This window comes from Gobius niger, assembly GCF_951799975.1.
Source record: "Gobius niger genome assembly, chromosome: 1".
Taxonomy (NCBI): domain Eukaryota; kingdom Metazoa; phylum Chordata; class Actinopteri; order Gobiiformes; family Gobiidae; genus Gobius; species Gobius niger.
Window position 1 is genome coordinate 18,732,742 of NC_136852.1, and position 24,597 is coordinate 18,757,338.

Consider the following 24,597-nt stretch of genomic DNA (forward strand, 5'->3'; position numbering starts at 1 on the left):
TAAATACACATGAACATGAACATAATCAACATGTTCCAGCATTCAGAATTACGTTAATAATGTTTGTAAGAAACCAAACCGTTTGTAAATCCGTCTTCCCTGTGGCAAGATGGCCACCGGTTATGCCGGAAGTGACTCCGCCTTAAGACATCTAGCCTTTATTATATGATATCTGTGGCTATGACTGCCGTTTTTTTGCTTCTACTGAATAATCAGCTGTGAAAAAACATCCATATGGACCCGATTTAGACCTGACTTTATTTGTGTGTGATAAATACCTTAATATTCCACCAGAAAACGGCTAAAAAGAGTGAAGAATTGTGCTTCCCAAAACATGCTTCCTTCCTCCCCGGCGAGGCCACGCCTCCTTGTATGACACGTTGCCATCTGTATCTGTGGCTACACTATTTTCTATATTCTGCTCTGTTATTGGCCGCTGGGCTCTGTGTTTTCACATTTGGGTCGGTAAAATAGGCCACGCTGCTCCTGTGCGTCCAAAATGGGCTTTAAAAATCAAACATGTTTGATTAATCGCAACTGGGGTTTTGGTCATCTATTTCCTCCTCACACATTGCGCGATTCGAAGTCAAGACTAAAAATTACAGCAAAATCGGGCAAAAATATAGTTTGTCCTCAGCTTGAATCTACCCTCTCAATCCATTTTTTAGATACATTGCAATTCGCCAATTATGCAGCATAAAAAGTTTCTAACAGAGCCGAGGATTTATCAATATGGACATTACTTTGAATTTACTGCATGTTTTTGACTTCATATGTGAAAATCAAACTGCATATAAAGTATGCTCGTGCAGCTTCCCGAAAAACAAGTGGCGCCTTTCGGAGATTAAAAGTGGATGCACATAAGCCAGAAAAGTGGAAAATCCAGGCCAAACATGGTGAAAAAGTCTCATTACTGGGGTCAGAAATCGTCATGTTTTGTGAAGAACTCTCTGAGAACATTCTGGCGCCTTTCCCCATGTAATACCGAAGGGAAATATTGTACTTTTTTTGGAGATATGATCTAAAACACATAGTAGGTCATGACTTACATTACTAAACATCAAACATCGTGCTGTGGTCGCGGTCCAAGCAACTGGCAAGTGATAAAAGATTAAATTCAAACTAGGCGGGAGTCTGATGAATAATAAAATTACTTGTCTCTGAGCGTGTTGAGCGGTTTAGGCTACAAAATACAAGTTCAGCCGTTGAGCCGTAGCTGCAGTTCGTCTTTCCCAGCACCTCAAGGGTCAACTTATACAAGTCACAGACGTAACTATAGGCAGGATGTGCGCTCCGCTGAAGGAGAGCATAGGAGATCCATGGGTGAGCACTTTTGGGAGAAATTGACGGATAATTCCAATTTCCGGGAAGAAACACGCCGTCTCCTCCTCAGACGGTGATGCGCACACACGGAGAGATGTCATGCAGCGCTACAAATCACTTGAATATCGGTCTTAGCAAAAACAGCGGGCGATCGGGGAAACAGTGGGGACACGTTTCCATATGGGGAAAGGAAGTGGTTTTGGTGTGCCGTAAAGCAGCTGTGGTAAGTTCATGAAAAACAAAAGGGGAGAAAAGCGTTGTTCTGATTGTAAGTGAAGCAGCAATCCTAATACAGAAATGTCACAGCGTTCCAGGTGATTAAACTGTTAGCTCATACTTTGTGTTGAAATCTGTGTCCAAAAGTCATGCTCACATCAATGATGCAGCGGTTTTGTTACAGTTTTAACATTAGCAGCGCACCTCCACTGGGGGCCGCCATTACTGCCTTTATCTCATACGAACTTGTAGCAGTCTTGAGGTTTCCAAGTTTCCAAGTTGTTATTACCAGTTTGATTCCAAGGCATTTTTACAAGTGGGAAGTGGAAAAATTACCAGTTACCAGTTGCCTGGAACGCACCATAGCACTTTCGCTCATTTCTCATAGCCTACGTTTGTTAAGTGGTGACGTCACAGCTCTACGTCCGGGCTCGCATAGACCGGCAAGAAACTACAAAAAGACTCTTCAATACCACAATCAATATTTCTGAAATTCAACAGAGAGCTACTGAACATACTTATTTATTAGGCCCATTAGCCAAAAATTCTGTACCTACAGCTATATATTTACCAAAATCGCTACATTAGGGTTTAGAGGAGAAAAATGCTAAGCAGCAGCTCCGCTAAACCCGGAAGTAGCAACTTTAGTAAACATAACTTTTTTAGTAGTAGGTGCGGCATTTTTTGGCTAATGAGTCTGAGAAATAAGAAGGTTCAGTAACTCTCCGTGGAGTTTCAGAAATATTGATTGTGGTTTTTAAGAGTTTTTTCTCGCAAATTTGCCGGTCTGCTAGGACCCGGAAGCGGAAGTCGTGACGTCACACTTAACAAAAGTATTGACTTAACATGGTTGGCACGGCAACAGTTTAAAATAGTTTACCTTCTTCTATGTCACTTCCTGTCGGTGTCCAACTATAAACATCACAAAAAAGGGCCAAACTAAAGAAAGCTGGGTACAATCTTTAGCAATATCTTAAATATAATCGTGTTAACTACGTTTTAGCAAAAATTGTGTCTAATGTGTCATATGCACTTTAAGTTTTGGACAATACTGAGACACATGGGATATTGACTATCAAAAACAACGTTACGGACAATTGGTTTTAAAAATGTGATGCTGAAGTGAAAATGGTTGATTTTTTTCCCCCATGTTTCATCATCAGTGGGGTCTTGAACGTTGATTTGTTATAGATCAAATTTACTTCTAGAAAATGCTGTGGCGTATTAGAATAGATTGATTGAAATAGATTACAATTGATAGTGTTCATAGGCAAAATACTAGAAAATTATTGCTTTAAATTTCATGTTACAATTTTTCTTAGTTAAGTCTACATATGCTCTCAACTGGTCCAAGACAAACCTTTATTTGACGAACTGGTGAGTAGAAAACATGAATGGTTGAACCAGCTCTCATGTCCATTAGTTTGCACAGCTTTTGCAATTTTGACTCCCGTTTAACAGATAATAAAATGCAATCTTGACTCTGATTAGAAGAGGCTGAAACTTGTTTGGACACTTGTTATTATGCGAGTGTGGACATCGCCACAATCACCTGAACCTGGATAAAGTGATTGCTCGTTTGTGATTATGCTAAATAGAGACGCCCTTGACCTTTTCAGGGGACCAAATTGAAAATGCAGCCGCAGAGGACCAGGCTGAGTTGTGTGAGTAGAAAGGTGATGTATGGTTCCCTCGTGCGTACAGCTCATAATAAATGCTGTCACTCTTTTAGATCACACTCCAGCTACAAAAAGCGCTTATGGATTAGATTTCACATTTACTTAATTCCCATAGGATTCCCGTGCATTTGGAGTCATAATCCCTCTGCAGACGAGTTCTACTCATCGCATGCGCTACATTTAGAGGGAATTGTGCTGCGTCCATGACTTGGGAACATTTAATATGAGAAACAGTGGGTGTGAATAATAATGCAATAAAACAGCACAACACAGACATGAAATATGAGACTAATTTAGCCCACCTTGAGATTGTGTGACACGGTGTTAGGACGTGTTGCTTTCTGCGTGTCTAACACTGTTAGCGCATGACATTATTTCAGTAACAGTGACACTTTGATCATCTCTCGGAGCCGTAATAGTAAAAGACAGCTCTGATGTTCTAAATGAGGGTTTTACAACTACCAGACTTGCCCCATTGAGCTTTAACCTGAGAATGCAAATCAGCTTTATGAAAACCAAGTGATTTCATGGTTCACCGGTGGCTACATAAGCATATGCTCAGCAGGAAAACTTATTATACCATAGCACACATGAAGCTCACTTCCCTAATGTAACGTTTGTAATTTTCCAGTCATATTCAGGCAGGGCATACTTGATTAATGGTTTAAAACATTGAGGAGAACAGGGTATTTTGCATAGCTGAAAAAGTGTGCCACCAATACCCACTACATAAGACAGGGCTCTCTGTTCACAAATTCAAGCATGAAGATTACAAGAGCTTAGTGAGACAAGTATTAGCATATCCTGTTATATGCGAGCCTTTAAGCAGGGTTTGGAGACAGTAATAGAATTGAAGTAAAGTTACTGAAAATTCTGCAACAAAATGTTGACACATATATAACACAACTTGTTCAAAATATCAATCATTTAGGCTGAACATGATCGTAAGCTGAAGACGGGGAAAATTATTTAAAATGTCTACTTACCATTATCAAAGTGGGAGGCCTCAATTTGACTAAGCCCCCTAGCACATGCATAATTAGCTAAATGAATGTGACATCTTGTTGGTAAACAGAAGTGGGTCTATATGAATCATACTAGCTAGCCAGATATTTTCTGCAAATCTGCAAATAATGTCAGAGTTGTGCCTGCGCTCTGCCAGCGCTGTCACTTTGACAGGCTCTGGAGGTGGTGTTGCAGCAGTCATCAAGAAACAGGTTCAAAAACAAGCGCTCTTCATTTCCTCCTCACGGAGACAGATCCCAAATCTCTGCAGGCCAATAAATACTCACTCCTATAATTTATGTGTGTCACAGTGGAATTTAGTGCCTGACTGTAACAGGATTTGTTTGTCAAGACAGAGTGGCAATGAAGAGCCCATGCAGAGGAGACGGCTGATAAGATTGTGTCCAATGTGTCAAAGAGGAATACAGAGAGCTTATCAGATTTCCACAGCTGCCTCTATTTGTCTGCTACAAAATCATCTGCTTGGACTCCTCCACCACTCTCAGCTGGATGGGCCTGTTTGTGCAAATCCAATTTTATTATATGTATTTTCTTGCTTTACAGTATATTATAAAACTGGCAATTATTTAGTACAAAATCTCTCAAATGATCTTCCTTCATCTTGACTTCGTGAACTACTCAGCCCCAAACATCAAGTATTCATCAGATCTGAAGGCTGCGCAGTTGAAAGGCAGATGGCCTGAGAACCCAGTGTTCTCCAAAGTGAGCCGGCCCCGCCACCTTATGCTCTATGGGACTTCAAGATCAGAATTCAAAGTAGTTGTTCAGCTAAGTTTAAACTCGGGACAGCGTGAGGTGGCAGAATTTCATTTTATTCTCTTGCCACATCCGGGAGCCTGATATAACCACCACTCCGATTTATGGCCTAATAAAATATTTCATGTCAATCTGAGTCATAATCCAATGATACTGAGGAAATTTGATTTTCACACAAATATGAATCATTAAAAATATTTGAAGATGATGAATGAAACAGCAATTAATCAGAAACTCCCCCAAAGTGTTTGATGTTACATAATAAAACAAACTCCAATTTAACATGGTGTGAAATGTGAAGATTCGCTAGCTGTGTCTGATTCAGTGCAAACGGCATAACTATATCAACATGTAAAGCCGGGGTAGCTGATTTTTTCTGCACAAACCGTGACATTTTTTGATTTGGCCCAAACTTGTCTCTAGCTCTCACAATCCCTCCTGCTTGTCCAAATTGTTCAAGCAAATCGTTTATATGAATGTCTCAGGCCTTTTTACAGCTTTGAGCGGTGTCAAAGTGAAGAAAGGGGTACAGCCCCCAAAAGAAATTGCAGTAATTTAGATTCTTCTATCTTCTAAAATAGGTGAAGATCATGCAACAAGGTCTGGTTTACTGGTGGTAAAAACAGAAACAGTCAGGTAGCCCAGCTTTATAGGGATTCGATGGAAGTTGACGTTTTTATACTCACTACTGCCACCTCAGGTCTAGCGCGTAACTGCAGTTTCTATGTTACGCTTGTGCATGACGTCACTTCGGCCCTGAATTAACACCTTTTTGAGTGACAGTGCAGGATTTTAGAGGTGCATAGGTTGTGGTGAATAGGTCTGGGCTTATTCTACAAATTAGGACATTGCTAGAGCAAGTAGAAGGAAGAAAAATACATGTTTTTAACATTTTTAAACTCGTCCCTTTAATGATATTTACCACAAGGAGTAAAAAAGCACCCGTCAGATGGAGTGCATTTGCAACCTCTCACTGACCTCTCCCAGTGCGGTTGACAGCTGTAAACATATGTAAAGCACAGGAAGGCTGAGCTGACCATCTATAATGGATACAGCGACATGTGGAAAGGAGCTCGTCATCTCCACTGAGATACTGGGACCACATAAATGTGCAAAACACTGCTGTGAAAGCTCTGCATTTCCATGAATAATATCCGAGCTTTGAACCTCTTTATCAGACCTTCCGAGATCTGCAGTTCAAGGAAAAATATGTCTGTGTTCAATCTATGTTGCCTCAGAGATGTTCCATGTTTAATATATGGCCTCCCGCTGGTTTGAAATAACCAGAGCTAATCTTCACTCACGCCACTGATTGTTCACACTGTTGTTGTGCGTTTCACCTTAGTTGAGGATGAAACAGCCCCCACAAACTGAACCGTCTCTTGAATCCTAATGCGCAGGAAGTTGAAATTGGATTTTAAGCTGCTCTCTGGAACGTGGGGCATTTTCTATGGGCTCCCCCGTTGCTGTTTGTGCTGGTGATTGCTCTGTTTGAATCCTTTTTGATCTCAGTCAGCCAGTTGACACCACGGACCAGGTCATCCCACTTGAAAGCCTCCAAAAAAAGGTTTGTGATACAGTTACAGCTCTTCAAATGCTACCTATTTGTGCTGGTAGATCTGCTACTGCCTGTGTTTTTCATGTATTCACTAAAACATTGAAAAATCAATAGAAATGTGCTTCAGTCATTAGCTCCACTATCTTAATTGTTGGATGGTTCGCTTACCTTTTTTACCAATTGAAAAAAAATCTTCCTCAACATTACCTAAGTTTGGTAAGACACCCTTTCCCTCCTCAGTAGCAACAATTTAAATAAACTTGTCAGGGCTCTCAGCTCTTTGTTTGAATTAGAAAAGCATTAGATCAAATTTAGCTTGGGCCAAAAGTGATTTACTTTGTGTGGCCTTCTTCCAGTCTGCAGTAGTCAGCATCTGCCAAAAGTGGTGCAAGGAAAGAGAGGAGGCTTGCAGATAGAAAAGCACACTTTAAGTGGTCGTAGAAGTAGAATTACATTACTTACAGAAGCTTTCACTATTGTACGCGTCTAATTTTGCAGTTTGCCTGGTTTAATCACGAGCGTCAGCAATACCAATAAACCAATAAGTAAACCAATTTAAACAAACAAAAAGAATGAAATTCAAATTGACAAATACGCTGACTCTTTGTTATCTCGGTAAGGTTTGAACCAGCATGGCCTAGTACCATGATCCTCTTTTTGGTGCCTGCTGACGTGACTGCGCTCTGATTCATTGTTTTAATTAAAGTATCTTTCTGCTCAGTTGGTTGCTGTCTTTACCGACTAAATGTCAAAGGACGACGGCACTACTGTGACATTTGGTGATGATCTAACTCAAACACAGTTACTCAGGCCTTTGCGAAGCTGATGCTACACAAACCCCTGAGCCGACCAGTCATAGCCTTTCGCCCTGCGGTGCACTTTGTGACTGAGAGATCTGCCCCGTGTGTGTCGCCTCTGGTCAGTTAGCGCTGCCCAACGACGGCGGCTGCAATATTAGGGTTTTTCATCATGGTGCGAAGAAAAAAACAGAAGAAAACAACTGTGGTTTTGTCACACAGTAAGTTTAGTACATATGCATGAAAGATTATGAGTATTATTGAATAGATTCCTCAACCTCACCCACATTCAGGGCCATGACACCATTGTTTACGTGCCAAAGCTATGCTCTGCTAAATGAATTTAAGAAAGACAAACAATTGCCTTGAATAATTTGATTAATCCTTGGTTGAGTTTGTTGTTCAGCAATTACCTTTTCAATTAGGACACTGACATTTAATATAGTATTTTGCAAAAACAAATAAAAAGCTTTCCCTGGTCATTTTATTTGACGTTTATAACTCTATTTCCTTCTTTGGACATGGCACAGTGTATGTAACAGTTGCCCTGCACCAATACTGTACGAATGGGCCAGGAGAAGTCACATTTATCCCTCTTCCTACCACTTTGTTCACTTCCACAAAATTAAAACTCACCACTTGCGTTATTCCATCAAAGTTAGAACCATAAAAACTTGGAAACTTTGCACTTCAAGTTAATTTGACATAATGGACATAGCTAATATTGCTTTTAATACTGTATGTACCATAATAAATGAAGTAACCTAAGCATCTTATTACAACAGGAAGATAACAGCCTTTTCATACCTGGAAGTCGAAACTGCTGAACAAAGTGATTTGCTTGATTTATAGAACGAAACATCTCCTTGTTTCTCTCGGTTTCGCCGCACATTTCCAATAAAAGGTCAGCTAGCTCCAGATTTTAATCAAAGTGCCACCCTGACTACGCTTCAACAAATTCTGCTTCACAACCACCATCTCAATACGGCTAACAGTGCGTGACTAATGGCCAAACACTGGGACAAAGGCAGCCAATTGGAGACGCATGTTTTATATTTATTTGACAAATAGCACAGTGGAATTATGTTGATGCATGTGTTAGTTTGGTTCCCTTGCAAGGACAAAGTAAAAAGTATCGGTCCTATATGTTTAAAGATGTTATATTAAAAATGGCCCCATTAAAAACATTATAATTTAGTGATCCATAATATTAGGGGGATGAATCCACCTCACCATTTTTATTTCCTAATTTCTTAGACCGTGTGGCAAAAGTGTTATCCCAACACTTGCAAATGATCGCTCTTAAAATGCAAATTTAGAGTCTAATACCGCTCTTCTAAATAAAGACACAGTTTATTGTGACAAGACCGTGGAACACAGAGTAATTAGACTCTTTAATTATCTGGCTTTATGTGGCTGGTAGATGGCGCTAACTAAAGCGCTTGACTAGAACTGCAAAGTAAACTTGACAGGAAATACAGTTGTACCTTTTACTGTTGCAAATTAAAACAAAGTGAAACTCCAAAAACTCACTTTGGATTTAGGGGAAAGAATTTCTCACACAAACTTGGGCCGATCAAAGCAGCAAAGAAATTAGAGCAGCTATTGATCTTTTAATTTGGCGATGTCTCACTCTAACATAAGCGGTGTGTCGGTGCCGCCAGTAAACGGGTTTATCATAAACCCAGTTTCTCAGTGTATCTTTTGAACATTACTTACGCTAACATGAAAAGAGGCTGAGTAGAAGTAGAACTTCTGCCTCTAAGTGAGAAAGTTATGGATTTTTACACCAGTTGACTGCAGTCTCTTTCAGTGCATTAAAGAACCATTAAAACAACCAATAGAAATGTGAATCAAGATTTATAGACATTGGGTGAGAACTTGTCTGACAGTGTACAGTACACCACGCAAATGTTGTGGACATGTTGTAGTCCTAAAGACAAATATACGGCTTTTAAAGCAGAACTGAGTAACTTGTTTACCTTAAGAAATCCTTTCAGTAGTCCCTCTGGGGGTAATACAATTTCTAGCCAGAAAACCACAATTGCACCTTGACTGCCACCGGACCGGAGCAACCAATACACACTAATAGAATCACACTAATAGAATCATGAAGAAGAAGCTAACAGGCTAACGGACAAAGCTAACTGTGGGCTAGCACCACTTTAAACAGCATTTACAGCCAAGTTTGAGTGAAAAAAATCATTTCTATTGTGTCATTGGATGTACAATATCCCTCTCTCCCTTCGCCTTTTCTGTCAGCGTAGTATTTACAGACAATTACTAAGTTAAAAAATCGCAACTTGCTACGACACCTGCAGTTGCGTTTATCGCCTCTAGGGGCAGGAGTACTGCTTTAAAAATAAAGAAACATGTTGTCCTAGGGCTGTGCAATTAATCAAAAATTCCATTATGATTTTGATTACTAAACTAAACAATTGCAAAAATAGCATAATTTGATTTTTTTTTCTGTTTTTTTATTTAATTATTCAAAAAGACAAACAAACAATACTAACAATTTCAACAGTTACAATACATTTGACAAACTAACATCAAGCCAGGATTACAAAACAACACAATATACAGTAGACAACAGTCTTGACTAGACAGACAACACAACACTTCAGCACAATGCATTCCAAAAAGAAAAAGGAAAAAAAATAGTAGTAGCTTTACCTGGACTGCATTCTTCCATCTCAAAAACATATCACGACTCCGCCCATCCCTCACTTTCTCTGCCGCTGAATCTCTGATTCATGCCTTCATCACATCCAGAATTGACTACTGCAACAGCATCCTCTACGGCTGACCATCCAAAACCCTCAATAAACTCCAGTACATCCAAAACTCTGCTGCCCGCCCCCTCACGCACACTCGCTCCCGTGAACACATCACCCCTGTCCTTCAGAACCGTCCCTCAACGCACCCAGTTCAAGGTCCTCCTCATCACTTTCAAAGCCCTCCACAATTTGGCCCCTCCATGCCTCACCGACCTCCTCCACCATCACACTCCATCTCGCTCCCTTCGCTCCTCCAACGCCAACCTCCTGTCCCTCCCCTGTAAGACCAAGCGCCGAACCTGGGGAGACAGAGCCTTCTCCATTGCCGCCTCCACACTCTGGAACTCACTGCCCCAACTGCTCCGTGCCTGTTCTGACCTCCCCACCTTCAAGAAAGAACTAAAAAAAAAAAAAAAAGGCTTTTAATGTCGAGTAGCTGCCCTCTATTTTTAATGTGCTCATTTTTATGTGTGATTTTATTATTGTTTTTCTGTGAAGCGTCTTTGAGTGTCTTGAAAAGCGCTGAACAAATAAAATGTATTATTATTACTATTAGCTTTAGTAAATGTTTGGTTGATGATGAGGATGTTCATCCTTTTAACTTACTATAGAAAAAACGATTATTAAGGATGCCCTCCCTCTTGTCCATCCGAAGCGATCTCACGAAGCAAAGCAAACTTGCATTATTTCATGCCACTGGGATTATTTTCCCTTCGCCATTTCACGTGCCATGGCTCATGCTGTTTGCGCTGTGTGATGATGTCATCAGGCTGCGCTGCTCAGTTTACTTGCGCAGGTGTGACTGCTGGCCAGGAGGCAGCAGGTGTGAAACAGAGAGCTCTCCTCAAAAAAGGCATACAGTATTTGAAATCATTTGTACTTCTATGACTGTTAAGAAAACAGAAAATATTCAGCATAGTTTTTTTGATTAATAAATAAATGAAATAAAGATAGACTTTTTTTTAAAGGCAACAAATAATCGTGATTTCAATTATGACTCAAATAATCATGATGATTATTTTTTCAATAATCGAGTAACCCTATGTTGTCATCTTTTTAGCACAGTAGTCATCTAGACTAGGGGACTGTCAGGATACTTTTGTAACCATCGTAAAATAGACCGACAATGGAGAGCCAATGCAGACTATATAATAATGTTGTTAACTACACACTATTAGGTAATGTGTAAGACATCATTCATAAACATTTACACAGTGTTACAACAGTTAATCGTTTGTAAATGCCTTTAAACTGTGCACATCCCAGCACAATAGTACGCAGATAAACGGCATTTAATAAATAGTGGAAAAGCCAGGAGTAACGGAAGTCAGTTTAACGCTCCTAACCCAGCTATTGAAGTTACCAAATCCAAATCTCACTGTCGAAAATATGCAAGGTGTGAGATTTCACTTTCTGCAAACCACCTGAAAAATTGACTGTTCACAGCTCCCAAAATCTACATATCCAGCTTATCCAGAAAATGTGAACATAAAACCCATAGAAATGCTTCACAGAGGGGCCATTCAGCCATCTTGCATTCCCCTGGCAGTGAGTTCTGCAAATCGCACATAAGCGTGAATGAGGGCGCAGCGACAGTGGAGAGAAATGACATGCTGTACTGTCTCGAGACGTGTCCTTCATGGGCCACCATACCGCAAATAGTGTTATTAGCTATGACCAGCGCATTCTGTTTTCCCAGCCCGACTATGCCCACAATGACTAGAACCACCTTTCATCTTGTTATTTCAATGTTTCTCTTATAATCTCCATATGTTCCTCCCCCCCCCCCCTTTCACTTTCACAATTACAGGTCTTTGCAGCAACACACATTTCAGAGTCTGGTGGAGGCAATGAATAAATTAGACATTAGAGGGAAAAACAAAGCTCCTGCAGTCCGAGGTCACATGTTATTTGGCGTCCATTTTCAAAACGACGGGAATAAGCATACGCCGGTGAATTGGCGGTCAGTGGGGATTGGCTGAATAATTTATCAGCCCCCTTGTACAATCAGGGGTGGTTTATTTCAAACAAAAGGAACAAGATGTCTGATATGAATCCCTGTTACGCTTTGTCTCGCCCCGTTGTGTTTGTCTAACTGAATCAGATTTGCACAGATTAGGCAAAACATTACGACCACCTGCTTAAATCTAACGCTGGCAGCAAGCCCCAACAAGACATTCGCCTTTGATCATCATCAGTGCTTGTTTAAAAGAGTCTATTTCACGGCATTTTGAAGTTGTGGTCCTTGCTGGTGAATGCTGTATGTGTCTCATTATGCAAAAACTGCTGTATTTTCTGAGCCTCTGAGCTGTCTGATCCAGAGCGTCAACTTTCATAGCAATTTCACCAAAACTTGCAGGACAATTTTGCTCAGAAAAGTGCTTTCAGTCGCTGTTACTTGATATTAGTTTTAGATATTGATCTTTGTAGTCCATCCCCCAGAGCTGCGAATTCAGGAGGCGCTCTGACCAAGTGCTCTGGCCTTTACAGTTTATCACACTCACAGAAGTGCCTCTACATTACCATTTTTATGCTTTTACACATCAGCCATGTCCACTTGCCTCCCGCATACTGTTCATTCTAATTCACAGTAGATGTTTGGTTATGCTTGATTGGTTTAAGCTCTTGTGCTTCACGTTGCATGCGGTGTAGAAAATAAGACGTGTTATTTTTTTTTTTCTTGTTTTTTTTTGCTGTGTGTGTGTGTGCGCTTGCATTACAGAGATGTATTTATGCACCAACATATAATCTGGCACCTCTCATCTTCCCCGCACAGCCCGGGATGTCCCACTACGTCTGTCTCCAGAGATGGCGGTGGGTCTCGCTGACACAGTTCCTCAGAGAAACTCACAGCTTGATCCCTTAAACATGCCACTTTCCTCCCAGAATTCATACTGCGATGCGCTTCGGCTTTTTAGACTGCCAAGACATTTCCGAGGCCGTGTCACAAAGGCCCGGGACAGCTCTCATTTTGTCAGGGTATAAAACTAATGGGTTTAAGAACAAAAGAGCAACAGACTCCTCAAGTGGAATTAAATGTCAGTAAAGGGAAGATTAGCCCGAATTAGCTGATGTAACAGTATATGATAACGCCAAAAGTTTTATTCAGCTAAATTGTCCAGAAATTAGAGTCTGTGAAATGGTTCTGCAGGCCAATATAGTTACACAAGACACTGCAGACTTATCACCTCCTGTAAATAAGTGTACAACCATAGAGCCTGTTAGCAAGACACATGGGAAGGCTTTGCAGCACTTTCAATAGTCACCGTGGAAGATTAAAAGATTACTCAAACATGCGTCAATGGCTCAAAACACAACTGCAAGTAAGTTTTTGGTGGGAGGACAACATTGCAACATGTCAAAAAGCTCTAAAAAGTCGGTTTTGCATAATGGTTTATGAAGGTGAGGTCTGCTAATGGTTCCTTTATGTTAAGCACCCTGAGGTCAGTCACATTGTGTAGCTAGCTGTTACACTTTTTTCACTTTCCATTATAAAGAGTCTGAAGTCTTTCTGAAGTCTGGCAACAAAGAGCACTTTTGTCGTTTATTATAATAGATTATTAATCACTAAAAGGTACACTGGGAACACTGCGAAATTCGTACTTATTTGATGGATAGCACTCTTGTCAAGCAACTATTACAACCGACACTGCTCACATCCACAAACACAAAAAAAACAACCTGGCAGACAAAGAACAGCTATTAATGGACTTGCATCAAAATGTGGCTGCCAGTTTCACACCATTAGGGACTGGGCAGACATAAACTACATTATGCTCTCCTTCATGATGTAACACAAGTCATGTTCATAAATAAATCAGATGTTATTTCAACTGAATTCAAATCTGTCCGTGCAAATACGCAAGTCCACTAAAGTTCCCTGGTCTAAGCTTGTTGTTCGGTTCTTTGGAAGTCTTATCATAATCAAAATGGATGGTGCCCTTTCAAACTTACATCGACGGAATATGAAAATAGTGGAAGGAGCCAAGTTGGGGATGTTAAGTGCCGAGCAACGTGATTAGTTTTCAGGCAATAAACAATGATGTCCAAACACTGGCAATGAGCAAATCAAGGCCACACGAGGACATGCACAGTTTTTCTCAGTTGAGGTTTCCAGTCGCAGCTTCCAAAGTATACACAAATGACGAACTTTAGGTAAAACTGAAAGTTCAGATTCTGACCTCATCTTTCAATTTTTCATTCAAAATCCAAAACCTTGAACATAAGAAACAGCTTTTAACAACAAAGCCAACCCAAACAGAAGCTTTTAAACTGAACATTTATTTATTTATTATGGCAAAGCAGTTGTAGCTTGTTTTCTTAAATGGTGACTTCAGGTTTTATTCACATCCATGTTTTTCCAGGGTTAAGCACTCAACCAAAAATGTGCCTCTTCGTATTAACTTCTGAGATTAACAGGAGTTCTTGCTGAATAAAACACTCAATTTATCAAGTCATCTCAAAGACTTAGCTCCACTAATCCCATCACTACACACAGGAGACCCTTATAAGTTTACCTAAAATCTGTCAAGAATATTTTAGTTTTCAACATTTTCGGTAAACATCCTGTAAATAGCCAGGAGGTCTAGTGCTTCCCATTCATCAGCACAGACTAATATTGGATTTCTGTGGTTTGAATTTAACCATAGAAGCTCTATGATGGCCCCAGGCGCGGATCAATGTCTGTAAGATCAAGTTACAATTTTGCTAGTCTAGTTCACAGCAAAACAGATCAAAAATTCTTAGCACTCCATATATTTGAGGCATTTAACCATATAGTTTTTAATGCTCTGGCACATTTTTGTACCCTCCCAGAATCGAATTTCCCAACAAGTGGCAGTGATCCGAAGCTCAACGTGACCTATAGATCCATTGCCTCTCCAACTCAGTGAAAAGCAATTAGCAAATCGATCCAGATGCCAATACTGAAAATTAACGATAATGGTTCCGGCGATCAATCTGTCACTTTTTTTGTGGCCGTTTCATATTATCTGAACCAGTGATTGTGCAGCTTGTGTTGCTTGGGCTAAGATACCGATGCGCATCCATTGCTTAGAAGGCAAAAACAATAGCAAGCTTTGAACACCAAACAAATTAGCATCTCATAATGGCTCACAGCCTTGTTTAATGTGAGTGCAATAGCGCTAACTTTAAACACATTTAACACTGGCTAGCTGTGAACTTGCATATAGAGTATAGCCCCGATCCGCCAACGCTACACATCATTGACAGCTCTTCAATACTATTAGAGATGTCTCCCTTCAAAACATAGAACTACGCAAACTAGAGGGACATAAAAAAGGGGCCTATATGCACTGCAACAACAGACGTAATCATTTGATCTTTTTTTTTTTCCAGCTTTGGAGAGTTTTGCTTTGAATCCTAACAAGCCTCCGGAGGATTATGTCGTATTTGCAGCTTGTCTATAGGATCAGACAGTAATTTGCTTGTGCGCATGTGATCGTGCGCAAACAGTATATAGCAACAGGAATATTTGCTCAGCTCTATCATAATCCCCGACTCATCAAGGAGATCTGTTTTCTGCCCCCTTCGGTACCTTTTTGTAGTGGACAGCAAACACGGACAGAGTGGCCGGGGCCCGCACTGTGCGTAAGGATGATGAATGGGAGTTATCTCGGGGGTGTCGTCAAGTTCCCTGGACGCACTTGTAGGCGTAGACCTGGGTGGTGCAATGTGGAGAATAAATAAGAAACACAGTCTTTTCTCCTGTAATTGAAAGGGATTTATCATGTGATGGAGAGCTGAGCTATAACAAAACAAAACAAAAAAAAGTCTGAACAGAACAAAAAAAAAAAAAGCAAATGCTCAGTTGCTTTATAGCTGTTAAATTGGGCACGACTGCTTAAATATAGGAAGTCATTTTCTGGTTTGATTCCTTAAAACGAGGTTGTTTAAGACATTGTGGAATTCGTTTGACTGGTAATAAGTCTCAAAATGCTTTAAAATTTGGCAACGACAAGCAATTCTCATTCTGCGTTTTCATTTTAAAGCGTTTTTTTTTTCCAACACGCGCGGTAATCGCCTCTCAAACAAGATTCTTCACAGATTTTAAGCACTCTTTCTTAGCTCTATGGCGTAGCGGTAATGAAGATAGATTTGCAAATTTACTGCTAACACGTCCAGCCCAACATATTCCATTGTTTGTGCTTTATTGTTGTACCACTTTGACACAGTGGCTTTTCTGCAGCAGCTATTCCTCAAACTGACACACAATAAAGAAGAGCTGCAGCCTCCTGCTTAATTATAGTGCCCTCAGATTACCCACAGATGCAACAAAGGGACTTCAAAACAGTCATTTGCATGAGTCAGCTGGAGAACGATTTTAGATATGAACCCAAAATCTCTGCTTGCAACGGCCCAATTTACTGCTATAGAGGTAAGTACTGCGCTGTTTGATTTTGTGAGCGATAAAATTAAAACAATATGCACATCTTCTCGGCACAAAGAACTCATTCACTGAACAACCTTAATGTGTGTTAAGTGCACCGGCTGCTTTCAATCATCCAATGTAAATGTGCCACATAGGAAATCAAATTTGTACTGAATGGCAACACAAAGACCTCCTTCTACCTCCATTTCGCCCAATAATTGATAAGAATTGATTCACCCATTGATCTCATTAAGTGCTTGCGTATTTTCTGTGAGCAGGCGGTCTCTCCTCAGACCTGCAGTGTCTTTGCTTCCAGTGGATAATATGGCACTGCTGGTGTTTAGATGTTCGTTAGGATCATATTGTCAGTTTGAGTTTTAAAATAGATGCTCTTGTGCCATAGCAACGCATAACAAACACTTACTGAAGCACTTATCTGGGGTACTTTGAACAACCTATAATAATCAGAATAATCAGTATGAGATTTGGATTTAAAGAAGAACTAAGTAACTTGTTTACCTTAATAAATCCTTTTTGTAGTCCGTCTGGGGGTAATACAAGTGTTAATGGGATGATTGGGGGGTCTTTCATCTCCCCCTGGTGTCTGGCCAGAAAACCACAATTGCAACTTTCCCTGCACCGGGTCGGAGGCCCCAATACACACTAATGGAATCATGAAGAAGAAGCTAGCAGGCTAACGGGCAAAGCTGACTGCGGGCTAGCGTCACTTAAACAGTATTTACAGCCAAGTTTGAGTGAAAAAAAATCATCTCCATTGTGTAATTGGATGTACAATATCCCTCTCTCCCTCTTTGTTGCCAACTGCAACAGTGGCGCTTATGGCCTCTAGGGGCATGAGTTACTTAGTTTTGTATGTCTAGTGTATTCTAGCTTTATTTTGAACACAAATCACAAATGAATCGGAGTTTAGTTTTATCACTTTATGAAAATGTCAGGATTCTCGAGGTATGGAGTGCTCTGAGCAGTGTTGGGGGTAAAATATTAGCTACAAAAATACATTTCTTTTTTCAGTAGCTATGGGATAAAATATATTACTTACACAAAGTACGGGAATATGTTAGTCATTACAATTTAAGTAACTCGAGTTACAAGTGCATTCAAATGTACAGACGAAAAAATGCCAAATTTCCCTCAAATAAAATGCAGCACTAAATCAAGTTGGACACTGGTGTATTAGATATGCATTGACAAAACACAAGAGAATGGGAAAAGCGAAGGAAAAAGAAATCTCCTACTGCATTTTGGTGGCATTATTACTATTTTCAGTTTACATTTGGCTAAAAGTAACTCAAACGTAACTCAGAAGTAACTCAAAGTAGTGTAACTCAGCTACATTTTCGAAACAGTGATATGTAATACAACTTATTACATTTTTAAAGCTGTAATCACTAATATAAAATAGATGACGATTTTTTAAGTAATTTGCCCAGCACTGGCACTGAGTGTAAACAAACGACTCAAGGGGTACACCAAGCAAAAAAGGTTGGTGAGAATTTTTCATTTTCAAAATTTTTCATTTTCAGTATACTCATTTTTTTGCCTGACTGTACTGAGACAACACCATTACAGAATCCAACACACTGTTCTTCCTGGAACTCCTCAGAGTCTATGTTGTACTAGTTTACAATGTTGCCTGTTCAGAGTATGGTTTTACCCTGTAACTATTCTGCAGCGCCAATAATCAATCATTCATGAACCGCATTGCTTTTGGCTTGAAACATTTCTTACTACTAAGCACTATGCTAATGATTTTTACTGTATAAACACACAGGAGTTTCATCACCCCAGGAATTACTTCAACTTAAAGTGAGGAGAAGTGTTAAATAAGCATTTTGAGTCCATTTTAATAATTCATACTAATTAACTACATTAGAGATTATTTAAATATTTTCCTTGTTTACTATTGCACTCCCCCTAACCATCAGCAACAAGCTGAAGAACTGAATTAGGGGGTCTCAAATGGGATGAGTTGTGCGGTGTAAGCTGACAGCAATTTAGGCTGATTCCCTGTCAACAGTGGGACTCACGGAGACTCCAGCTGAGTTCCTCGGCTGTACTCAGGTGCAGCTTTGTGCTAACATTGTGTCCGAATATAAGACTATTTTATCCTCATTAAAAACACTGTCCAGACAGGAAAAGAAAAAAATCTCCAAATACACTGGCTCAGGACAATTATGAGTGTTTAGATAGGGGGCTAAACATGGTCGAGTATTGTAGTGGAAGTAATGCCGGGGCCACAACATGTCAGATGAGTCACAGTTGGGACTGGCTATTTAAAGCAGGACAGAATCATAACAACAACAGTGTTGGTATTCTGAATAATATGAGCAGTGGGAAAGTTTTTCTTATTTTTTATGAAAAGACCAAGACTCTGGTATAATTGGTAGTATTATATATTTTATTTGAAAAAATTAGGAAAAACGTCCTTTTTTGAACTTTGGACCATGGTATAATGTGGTTCCCTCATTAAAGACATACCTGAAGTATTTCAGTAATCCATCTGAAGTGCTTTCTGGAATTTTGTGGCGTAATCAGTCTGTTACTGAAAGAGCTGCTCAGCTCCTCTACAGTCCCATGCAGTGAGTGGGAGGTGTTGTCCATGATGGAGGTAAGCCTGGCTAATACCCTCCTGTCCCTCACCTCGTACACAGAGTCCAGGGGGCAGCCCAGGACAGAGCTGGCTCTCCTGACCAGCTTGTTCAGTTTGTTCTTGTCCTGCTCTGTGCTGCCCGGGGCCCAGCACAGGGCAGGGTAGTGGATAGCAGAGGCCACCACAGAGTCATCAAAAGAGGCTCGCTTACTCCGAAGGACCTCAGTCTCCTCATGAGGTGGAGTCGACTTTGGCCTTTCTTGTATCTTGAAGTTTGTATCCACTGTTTGTCCCATGTTGCCACTGTTGCCGGTCGAGGCTGCTCTAGGTTAATTCAAACTCTCACTATCCTCACTGTCCAGAAATAGACATTTCAAATAATAAAATGTAAAAATATCAATGCTGAGGTACCAAAAGCATGTTTGTATAAGCTACAATTACACATTTCTCCATTTTAACCTTATAGGTTTCTGTCATTTCTTTTTTTTCCTGTTATGCACCATTTTGAATTTCAATAGTGAGAGCAGCAACGGTTTGAATTGTTTATTGCATCACTTGAAACCTCTCCCTCAGAAAATTTTGAACCGAACATATTATAACTTCCTGTAATTTTATGCATTTTAGATGAACTAATTACATTGCAACACAATTGTAAAAATACATATATTCAAAATGAGACATTATTTATCATAACAATTTATAGGATGCTAGTCGGACTGTGGCATAATTGTCTTTCAAGAGTATATGACAGTTATAACTATTTATTTTGCCTTCCTATTGTGCCAATATGTCATGAGTGAGTTAGAATTGTCTGGCATTCTACCTCTTGTGTCTCCAATGAAACATACATAAAATCAACTATATTTTCATACAAATATAATATGATAAAAATATAGGAATAATGAAACAACAAACATAAAAAGCTGTCATATGCACTTTAATCTGAAACCTCTGTCAGGACTCCTAGCCTAAGACCAGCACCAAAGTAAAAACTCCGGGGAGAGATGAGTAGAGTCTGAGGCGACAGCGCTACGAGTAGAGGGAAGGGGGAGAGCTCAGCTACCGCAAGTGAGACATCAAACCCAAATCATTTAGTGAAGAGGGGTGGTTTTATTTCTGTAAATAAGCCTATTCTACTAAATCAACCAAAACAAAAATATAGCATTACATTATACATTTTAGCGTGGATGCTATATAGAACTTAAAGTAAGAGGCTTAATAGCGACACAATGCAATTTTGAGTGTTTTGCATGCGCGCCAAATTAAAATGACACTCAAAGCCCAAAACAAACTCTTCAGATTAATGAGTGCACATACATTTTTATTTGAGCAAATTTTCTGACTCAAACAGTGATGTGTTTACAAAGGGGGAACAATCATTTCAGTGCAAACATAAATTAATAAACTATTCAAACAGTCCAATTCTGAATGCATTGTGAATACCAATAGCGCCGCGCCTTACCTAAGTTCACTTACCCAGGAATGCTAATGTTTCTTCTTAACTATAAATCCATCAGTAAGCCTGAATCCCTGACTCCATCAAATTTGCGCCGCTCATTTTTAGCGATTTAATTAAAAGTTAAAAGCCGCATATCGCTTCGTGTACTGTGCGTGGAAATACAACCGTAATGACCACCATCAGGGCCCTTTTCTTTGTGCGCTTTGCTATGCCTCTATGGATTATTAACTTTCTATTTTATCCCTGTTCTGAAATTAGCTGATATGGCCAATTTGAATGTGCTGCTGCTGAGGCAAGACTCTGGCCTTGTGCAGAGAGCAACACCGAGCAACTGAAATCGATCGCGTTTCACAGCACCACATTATGTAAACCCCAGCCGTCTGAAAAGAATCATCTATTGTTTCTAAAGCACTTGGTGACCGGGTCATCTCATTTGTGCTGGAGATATGAGACTCTAAATAATGTCACAGATGCAGGGTATATTCCAGGAGCCACGGATGAAGCCATGAAGTCGGGCTGCTATATGAAAAAGCCACATCACAGTATTGTTTTAGTTTGGATATTTCAAAACAATCCAATCCAACTATTTGATCTTATATGGTAAATCATGGACAGTGGCCGTATATCTATGTTCTGTTTCAATTAAGAGGATTATTTTTCAATCATCTGCTCCGCCAGGTCAAGCTCCACAGAAAGAACACGAGCAACATCTGGATATTCAAAGTGAATACTCTGCACGGACTGTATTTTATCAGAATATTTCCTTATTTTACACGTTAAAACCTTGATATTTCCATTCAGTAGCATGTTTATTATCACTCTAGGCCATCAAAACACTCACACAGCATGATTGAAGACTTATTGCACTCATTCACGTATCTGTTCTCAGCCCAGTGTCCTTCATGTGTGAGGAACACTGGGCTTGTGAAAGAGAAGGTGATAAGTTTCAAAGCAATCTCCTGTGACTGAGATTTCAGCTTGTCTGCTTCAAAATAGTATCAGTGTTGGGCAAGTTCCTTTGAAATGGTAATCAATTCTAAATTAACTGTTGAGTTACTTTTGGCAAATAGTAAACTGAAAATAGTATTAATGCCACCAAGCAAGATTTTCCTCTTTCCCCATCCTCTTGTGCTTTGTTTGGATGACATTAGCTCTACGCAACTGCAGATCTTATACACCAGTGTCCGACTTGATTTGGAGCTGCATTTTATTTGAGAGAAGTTTGGCATGTTTTTGTTCATAATTTTTTACTACTGTATTTTGCTTGAGTAATATGTTATATTACTTAGTAAAACGGTAAATGGTCTTATATAGCGCTTTTCCACCTACAAGGCACTCAAAGCACTTTACAGTAAGGATCCACTCACCCATTCACACTCTCATTCACACACCAATGTACGCACACGCTGGAGGCAAGGTGGGTGAAGTGTATTGCCCAAGGACACAACGACAGTGTGCACATTCAGGAGGCGTGATTCGAACCCCTGACCTTCCAATCATGAGACGACCTGCTCTACCATCTGCGCCACTGTTGCATTTACGTAGTAGGGCTGGGACAGAATATCGGATTGGACTTGGATCGCAATACTTTGTGCTGCAATACCAAATATCGTTACTTTATCAAGTATCGCAATACTTTCAATACTTGTGTTTGGAGGCATTTTTTATCATACACTTTTTTTTTCCTGTGACAACACTTTGTTACGTTTTGTGTTAATGCACTTTTTAATCTGAACACTTCAGTAAACGTTAAATGGCATTTGATTTATAAACTTTGGACACATGACTTTTTACACATTTTAAGGTAAACATAACACTTGTTATAATTACTTACTGTATCGCAATACGTATCGGATCAGTCCCTGGGTATCGTGATATGTATCGAATCGTGACAAAAGTGGATCATCCCAGCCCTATTACTTAGCTACTGAAAAAAATAACATATTTTTGAAACTTGTTACGAGAGCCTTTTATTATTTTATTAAGAGTTTTATTTCTATAAACCTTGCACATGCTCTCTTCGAGCTCCTCGGGAATCTGCAACCCAGTGGTGAGGAGCCAGGCGGACTGAAAGCGCATGTAAGCGTTCATTTTTGTAACCATTTGGATGCGGTCAGGAGTGGAGCATTCATGCATGCAGTGGAATCCCCCTGATCCTAATTTGATCTTGGTGGAACTTGAAATATTTCAAAAGTTGTGAGGTGTAATTGGTGTGAAAAGTATGAGAACCACTGATATAGCCTTTTACTAGAAAACAAATTCAACTAAAAGTAATGTAAAATCTGATTCATTCTCCACTTTTTGTTCAGAGCAGAGAATAGAAAGGGCTCAGCGAAAAGGCTTATATGGGTCAGTAGCATGGTCAGTTAATCACAAGGGTAATACAAAGATCTATTAGAGGCATAGGACGTGAACAATTTTTCTAATTACATGAGATTGCAAGTATAACCCAACCATTATGTGTCCTGGATGGAGAACACTATGGACAGCAGCCACCGGTGAACACGCACAAACTCTTCTCATTCACATTTATTCACAGCGGAGAAGTCGGAGTAACCAAACCGTGCAGAGTGCGCTCACAACAAAAAGCTTTCATTTTACAGCCCAGGAAAGTTGGGAACAATTACTCCTCTAGTGTCTCTTTATGACACTGATGAAGCTGTTAGCAGAGGCCCGGAGAAGCCACAACACGCTGGATCCTTTAGTCCCATTACCCAGCCTGACTTCAAACGGAGGCGGAAAACTTTTGCAGCGTGTCAAAAACTGAACAAACGAGGAAACAATTGGCAAAGTAACTTCACAGTGCGGTGCTTTTGATTCCCCCCTCCCCCCTCCCCCGCCATTACAAACGCATTTATGAAAAGACGTCATTAAAAGATCTCCGACTGCTCTGTTCTCCGAGAGGTGATCTTGTGATCTCGTGAGAGCTGCGACAAAGGGGGCCGCACATGTGATGCAATGCATGCTGCGCCACGCTATCACATGAGACTACCGCAGATGAAAAAGACCTGTATTTGCAAACACGTATACCATGGATCAGCCAAACAAAGGGGCACGCACAGCAGCTCAGACATGCACCTAGTAGGAATCCTGTTTAATGTTTGATATGTCCTAGATGGCAGTCCATAAATAATTGCTTCAGCTTTAGATGAATGGTGCCTTCTCAAGTCATTATTTACAGTGGAAGGCAAATTCACTGTGTCCCCAAACAAACTCCTGAGAGACATATCACAGAGCAGCACGCTCAGGTTTATGAACCAGTCACCTAAAGCTACAACGATGATCAATCACATTTGACGTGGAACTCCAATGATAAAATGTATTTACTTTTTAATTGCAGCACCATAATGAATGTCAGGGATCAAGGCTAGAGATTTATTGTATTATTGAAGCAGAAAATAGAATGAAAACTTGGTGATATTGTGTCATTATTCTGACAGTATGCCTTTTACAAACATGCAAAAGAGCTGCTTATTTGTACACAGTCCCACCAGCTTTTCCCACCCGGAGGAGATACTACTCTGGCCCTAGTGCTGAGTGTGGCTAATGATGACGCATGCTCCTAAAACTCAGTGCGCCCCCAACAAGTCTTTGTGCTTCACTTTTCTCTGTGTGGCGAAGGTGTGCACCAGATCAGAGATGTTTGGTGGAAATATCACTGTGTATCTTGCCATGACCGATTTCTACAGTTAGCCTTGAATACAAAAGCCACACATAAACTGTGTGCATTGTTTGTAAAAGACTGAAGTTCCTTAAAGCAGTACTAAGTAACTCGTGCCCCCAGAGGCCATAAGCGCCACTGCAGGTGTCGTAGCATGTTGCGTTTTTTTATGTATTAATTGTCCGTGAGAGTAAATACTACGCTGACAGAAAAGACAAAGGGAGAGAGAGATATTGTACATCCAATTACACAATGGAGATAATTTTTTTCACTCAAACTTGGCTGTAAATACTGTTTAAGTGGCGCTAGCCCCCAGTTAGCTTTGCCCGTTAGCCTGTTA

General features: G+C 40.2%; 1 protein-coding gene across 5 annotated transcripts in view; it reads right to left on the minus strand.

Moving 5' to 3' along the window:
* lrfn1 (leucine rich repeat and fibronectin type III domain containing 1) overlaps positions 1-24,597 on the minus strand; it is a 138,058-nt gene that overhangs the window by 44,473 nt on the left and 68,988 nt on the right. The window contains exon 1 of one of the 5 annotated variants that reach the window (XM_079557022.1): positions 15,621-15,630. The exons of the other annotated variants lie outside the window; for them this stretch is intronic. The gene's annotated coding sequence lies outside the window, so the exon portion shown is untranslated. Of the gene's footprint in view, positions 1-15,620; positions 15,631-24,597 lie in introns of those variants that run through there. 5 annotated transcript variants of the gene reach the window in all.